This window comes from Lepidochelys kempii, chromosome 1 (assembly GCF_965140265.1).
Source record: "Lepidochelys kempii isolate rLepKem1 chromosome 1, rLepKem1.hap2, whole genome shotgun sequence".
NCBI lineage: Eukaryota > Metazoa > Chordata > Testudines > Cheloniidae > Lepidochelys > Lepidochelys kempii.
The window spans coordinates 43,383,193-43,389,192 of record NC_133256.1 but is presented as its reverse complement, the minus strand read 5'-3'; positions in this window follow the sequence as shown (position 1 = coordinate 43,389,192).

Sequence of the window (6,000 nt, the reverse complement as noted above, 5' to 3'; positions counted from 1 at the left end):
GCAACAGGCCCTGGAACTTCAGAGATAGTAGATAGTCCAGGATGACCTTCAGGGAGACCTGCTCCACCCGGACATGGCAATTCGAGGCCCAACACATAACCACTTCCACTTTGCTACATAGGTAGCCCTGGTGGAGGGTTTCCTGCTGCTAAACAGGACATGCTGGACACTGGCAGAACACTGCTGCTCCTCCCCACTCAGCCATGCAGAAACCAGGCCGTGAGGTGCAGCGCCTCCAGGTTCAGATGCAGCAGGTTCCCATGGTCCTGGGACAAAAGACCCAGCCAAAGTGGCAGCTGTAATGGGGTGGCTGCCGACAGACTCAGGAGCATGGCAAACCAGTGCAGACAAAGCCAGGCCTGGGCTATGAGGATGACTGAAGCTTTGTCTTGCTTCACTTTGAGCAGGACTCTGTGGATTAGTGGCACCAGTGGGAAGGCATACATAAGCACTCCAGACCATGGGATCAGGAAGGCGTCTGACAGGGAGCACTTGTCCCTGCCCTGCAGAGAACAGAACACGTGGCACTTCCTGTTCTGTCTGGATGCGAACAGGTCCACGTGGGGAGTCCCCCACCTTTGGAAAACTAGGCTGACCACCTTCGGGTGAAGTGACCACTCGTGGCGAGATGAGAAGGCCCTGCTGAGATGATCCACCAGGATGTCCTCGGCTCCAGGCAAGTGGGCGGCCACCAAGTGAATGTCGTGCTGCACACAAAGGTCCCAAAGACTGAGCGCTTCCCGACAGAGGGATGAAAACCTGGCACCGCCCTGTCTGTTGATGTAGTACTTAGTGGCCGTATTGTCTGTCAGAACCTGCACCACCTTGCCTTCCAGGCAGGGCAGGAAAGACTGGCATGCCAGGCGAACTGCTCTGAGTTCCCTGACATTGATGAGAAGGTCCAGGTCGTGCAGCAGCCAATGGCTCTGGGTACTGAGGTAGCCCAGATAGGCCCCCCAGGACCAGGTCCTACGCATCCAACACCAGGGTGAGAGAGGGACTCCCTGCAGCACCATCCTAGGATCCCGCCACCAGTCAAGCGATGAGAAGATGTGGCTCGGCACCCTGACTACTCAGTCCAGGGGGTGCCTGCTGGGAATGTAGACGGAGGCCAGCCACGTTTGCAGGGGCCTCAGATGAAGCCCCACATGGCTTACCACATAGATGCATGCTGCCATGTGGCCCATCAGTTGCAGACACATGTAGGCTGTGGTGAGCGGTTGGCTCCATATGCGGGTGATCAGGTCCAACATGGGTTAAAACTGTGCCTCAGGCAGGAATGTCCTGGCCCGCCTGGAGTCGAGAACAGCACGATTAACTCTATGTGTTGAACCGGTGCTAATGTGGATTTTTCTGTGTTTACTAGGAGGCCCAGGTCTCTTCAAGTGGAGCGCACCAGATCGAGGCTCCTCTGGACCTCCTCCAGAGACCTGCCCTTGATGAGCCAAACATCGAGATATGGGAAGATCTGGACCCCTCGATGCTTCAGGTAGGCTGCCACTGGAGCTACGCACTTTGTGAACATCCTGGGGACCTAAGACAGGTCAAAAGGCAGTGCTATAAACTGAAAGTGGCACTCTGCCACCAAAAAAAGCAGGAAATGCCTGGGCCCCGGGAATATGGACACATGGAAGTAAATGTCCTTCAAGTCAAGAGTGGCATACCAATCCTCCGGATCCAGGGAGGGGATGATGGAGACCAGGGAAACCATGAGGAACTTCAACTTCTTGAGAGATTTGTTCAGGCCCTGCAGGTCTAGGATAGGCCTGAGCCCCGCTTTTGCCATTGGGATTAGGAAGTAGCAGGAGTAGAACCCTCTTCCTTGCATACCTACTTCCTGAAAGAGTTGCTGCTCATGAGATGGGTCTCTAAAGAGGGACTGGGAAGGGAGGGGGGCGGGAAGGAGGGGTGGCCAAAAATTGCAGGGTATAACCTGAGCCACTACGTCCAGGACCCAGTGGTCTGAAGTGACCCGTGACCAGGCTGAACGGAAAGGGAAAAGGTGGTAGAGGAACGGGCGGGCAGGATCCAGGCTATTGGCTGGTGCGTCACTCCCGGACGCACCCTCAAAACGAGTACTTCTGGCCCCCTTGGTATTTCGCCGCGCCAGGCTGCACCGGAGACCAGGACGACGAAGGGCGGCGACAGCTAAACTCTGTGTCTCTTCTCCTCACAGGCCCCTGCCAACATTGCCACTGCCTAGGAGGTGGGGGAGGCCAGAACAGCTGCCTCGATGACTAAGGCGTGTGCATCCCCAGGGAGCGGAGGGATGCCTTTGTGTCCTTCAGCCCGTGCAGACACACATCCATCTGATCAGAAAACAGGCCAACACCATGAAATGGAAGGTCCTGGACCGAGGCCTGCACCTCCTGGGACAGGCCAGTGGTCTGGAGCCAGGAGTTGTGCTGCAAGACCACCATTGAGGCAACCACTCAGATAGCTGAATTGGCGGCTTCCCAGGCCAACTGGAGAGAGGACCAGGTGGTAAACTCTTGGGCCACTTCCTGGAACATGGAGTCCTTGAATGTGAGGAGAGAGTCCCACAAGTTGAATTTGTAGCATCCCAAGAGGACCTGGTGATTCGCCGCCCGAAACTGTAGGCTTGCCGTAGAATAAATCTTTCAGCCGACTAGATCGAGTCTTTTCACCTCTTTATTCTTAGGGGTGGAACTAGTGGGCCCATTTGTCCTGTTTGTTGGTTGATGACATGATCAACGAACCTAGTGGCGGATGAGTATATAGGTACTTGAATCCCTTCGCGGGGATGAAGTACTTCTTTTCCGCCCTTTTCAAGGTGGACGGGATGGAGGACAGGGTCTGCCAGATGGCCTTGGTGATATTCAGGACCCCTTTGTGGATCAGGAGCACAACCTGGGTCGGGCCAGGCTGGATGCAGACAGCACATTAAAAAGGGTGTCTATCTGCTCCTCCATCTCCTCTACTTTGAGGTCCAAGTTATCTGCCACCCTACAGAGGAGGGCCTGATGCTTGCAGAAATTGTCCAGTGGGCTAGCTCAGGACAGTCCCGCTACCACTTTGTCTGGGAAGGAGGAGAATGACTGAGCAGCCAGGTGAGCTTCTGTAGTGTCCCCACCCACCAGGGAGGGTGGCCTAGGGGTGGGTACCAACTCCTCACCCAAAGCAGTTACTGGGGCATCCTACACTGGGCCCAGTGCCGCAGGTGCAGTGGGCATTGCCTATTGTCTGTCTGAGGCAGTGACTGAGGGCTGGCGGGAGTGGGGCACTGGCATGACTGGGACACCTCAAGTGTTCCAGTAAGGCCATTGTGTCGGCCACTGAGTCTGGTGCCAGGTCAGCACCAATGTCACCGATGCGCCCTCTGGAGCCCACTTATGGTGTCCAGGCGAGGGACTGAATTCTGCCTCTGAGCCCGAGAAGTTGTCTCCCTCTGTCTTGGTTCTGGCAACTAGTGGCTCTCACCTGACTTGTGCGAGGCCTTTCCGGCGGGCTTACCCTTGCAGGGAGCCATAGCCGGGTCCCTTGCCACACGTGGCAGAGGTGCTGTGGACTCTCCTGGCGCCAGGCCCTTGAAGGGTGCCTGTTGTGCCAAATTTTTTAGGCCCTTTACTGCTCCCTGGAGTCTGTGGCAGGTCCTTTCTGTGGGAGGAACCCCCCGTGGCTGAGCCCTTAGATGGGTCCAGAGTGGGCATAAGGCCCAAACAGGGTCCCTTGCCCGGAGCCCCTTGGTCGGGCTTGGCTGGTGCGGTCTTCTTAGGCTGCTTCTTTGGCACAGGTGACGGGGATCAGTGCCAGGAAGACTCTGGCTCTGGAGGTACGCTACTTACTGAGGGTGAAGCTCTGGGTGCCGGTTCGGGCCACGCTGTCTCCAAAGCTGGACGTAGGGCCGCCTGCATCAGGAAAGCCCTGAGGAGGATGTCACACTCCCTCTGAGTCCAAGGACAAAAGTTCTGACAAATATGGCAGTGCTTCTTTATATGGGTTTCCCCAAGGCACTGTAAGCAGCTCCTGTGCAGGTCCCTAACAGGCATAGGCCTGTTACACAACAAGCAGGGCATGAAACCTGGAGATCGGGGCATGCCCCGCTGGGGGCGAAGTCCCTGCTGGGACACTCTCTAACTAACACTTAACGGGTACTTACTACTAACTAACAACACAAACTATTTACAGAAAAGCACAAGGCTAAACAGCCGAGGAAGACGCTGACCACTTGCGAAGCAAGGGACAGAGGTGCTCCGACTGACCACCACGGGTGGTAAGAAGGAACCGAGAGGGCGCAGGGCTGGTGGCACCTGATATACCGCGCCGTAAGTGTGGCACTCCAGGGGCTGCCACAGCCAGCCCTACAGGTACTGCTACGGTAAAAGTCTTCAACAGCCGCACACATGGGTGCACGCACACCTACAATGGAATCAACATGAGCAAGCACCTGAAGAAAAACAAAGTATCCCAAGACTTGTGATAAAATCACACGAGTTGGCAGCATGAAAGTCTGTAGCATCCACAACATAGTATCATAGAATCATAGAATATCAAGGTTGGAAGGGACCCCAGAAGGTCATCTAGTCCAACCCCCTGCTCAAAGCAGGACCAACTCCCAGCCAAATCATCCCAGCCAGGGCTTTGTCAAGCCTGACCTTAAAAACCTCTAAGGAAGGAGATTCTACCACCTCCCTAGGTAACGCATTCCAGTTGTGAAAAAGTTTTTCCTAATATCCAATCTAAACCTCCCCCACTGCAACTTGAGACCATTACTCCTCGTTCTGTCATCTGCTACCATTGAGAACAGTCTAGAGCCATCCTCTTTGGAACCCCCTTTCAGGTAGTTGAAAGCAGCTATCAAATCCCCCCTCATTCTTCTCTTCTGCAGGCTAAACAATCCCAGCTCCCTCAGCCTCTCCTCATAACTCATGTGTTCCAGTCCCCTAATCATTTTTGTTGCCCTTCGCTGGACTCTCTCCAATTTATCCACATCCTTCTTGAAGTGCGGGGCCCAAAACTGGACACAGTACTCCAGATGAGGCCTCACCAATGTCGAATAGAGGGGAACGATCACATCCCTCGATCTGCTCGCTATGCCCCTACTTATACATCCCAAAATGCCATTGGCCTTCTTGGCAACAAGGGCACACTGCTGACTCATATCAAGCTTCTCGTCCACTGTCACCCCTAGGTCCTTTTCCGCAGAACTGCTGCCTAGCCATTCGGTCCCTAGTCTGTAGCTGTGCATTGGGTTCTTCCATCCTAAGTGCAGGACCCTGCACTTATCCTTATTGAACCTCATCAGATTCCTTTTGGCCCAATCCTCCAATTTGTCTAGGTCCTTCTGTATCCTATCCCTCCCCTCCAGCGTATCTACCACTCCTCCCAGTTTAGTATCATCTGCAAATTTGCTGAGAGTGCAATCCACACCATCCTCCAGATCATTTATGAAGATATTGAACAAAACCGGCCCCAGGCCCGACCCTTTGAAGGTTATATAGGCTCAAGAGCTGGAATAGCAGCAAGCTTTCTTCCCTTGAGCAAATACAATATAGAGAAGACTCAACTGAATTTCCACTATAGTCCTGAGGATAGTGTTGCTGGTGGTTGTCTTTATTCAGCACTTTGACACAATAGGAGTCTTTGTTTTACAAATTCCATTAGTATATGTAGATTCATTGGTTACTCATATTCACTGAACACCGTGCTGTCAATTCCTTTAATTGCCATAAGTTTTCCCTTAACAGATCGGAAGTAGGATGTCACTTCTAATTCATGCTGCAGCCTATCAGTGCTGACACTGGGTGCTGGATAGTAGGAAGCCGTCATGGTTAAGTGGATCAAATCTAGAGCTGAATAGAGGATTTGTTTTTTGTGAATCATCATGTGTACAAACAAAATAAGCCTATGTGGTGAAATCATAACTCACATTTGAAGTGCTCCACTTTTCCTCAGATGCACTATGTTAAATTCAGAACGTTTTGGGGGATAGCTGACTTAGTTTGGTTACTGTGTAACTATTTTTAATATGTAGCTAAT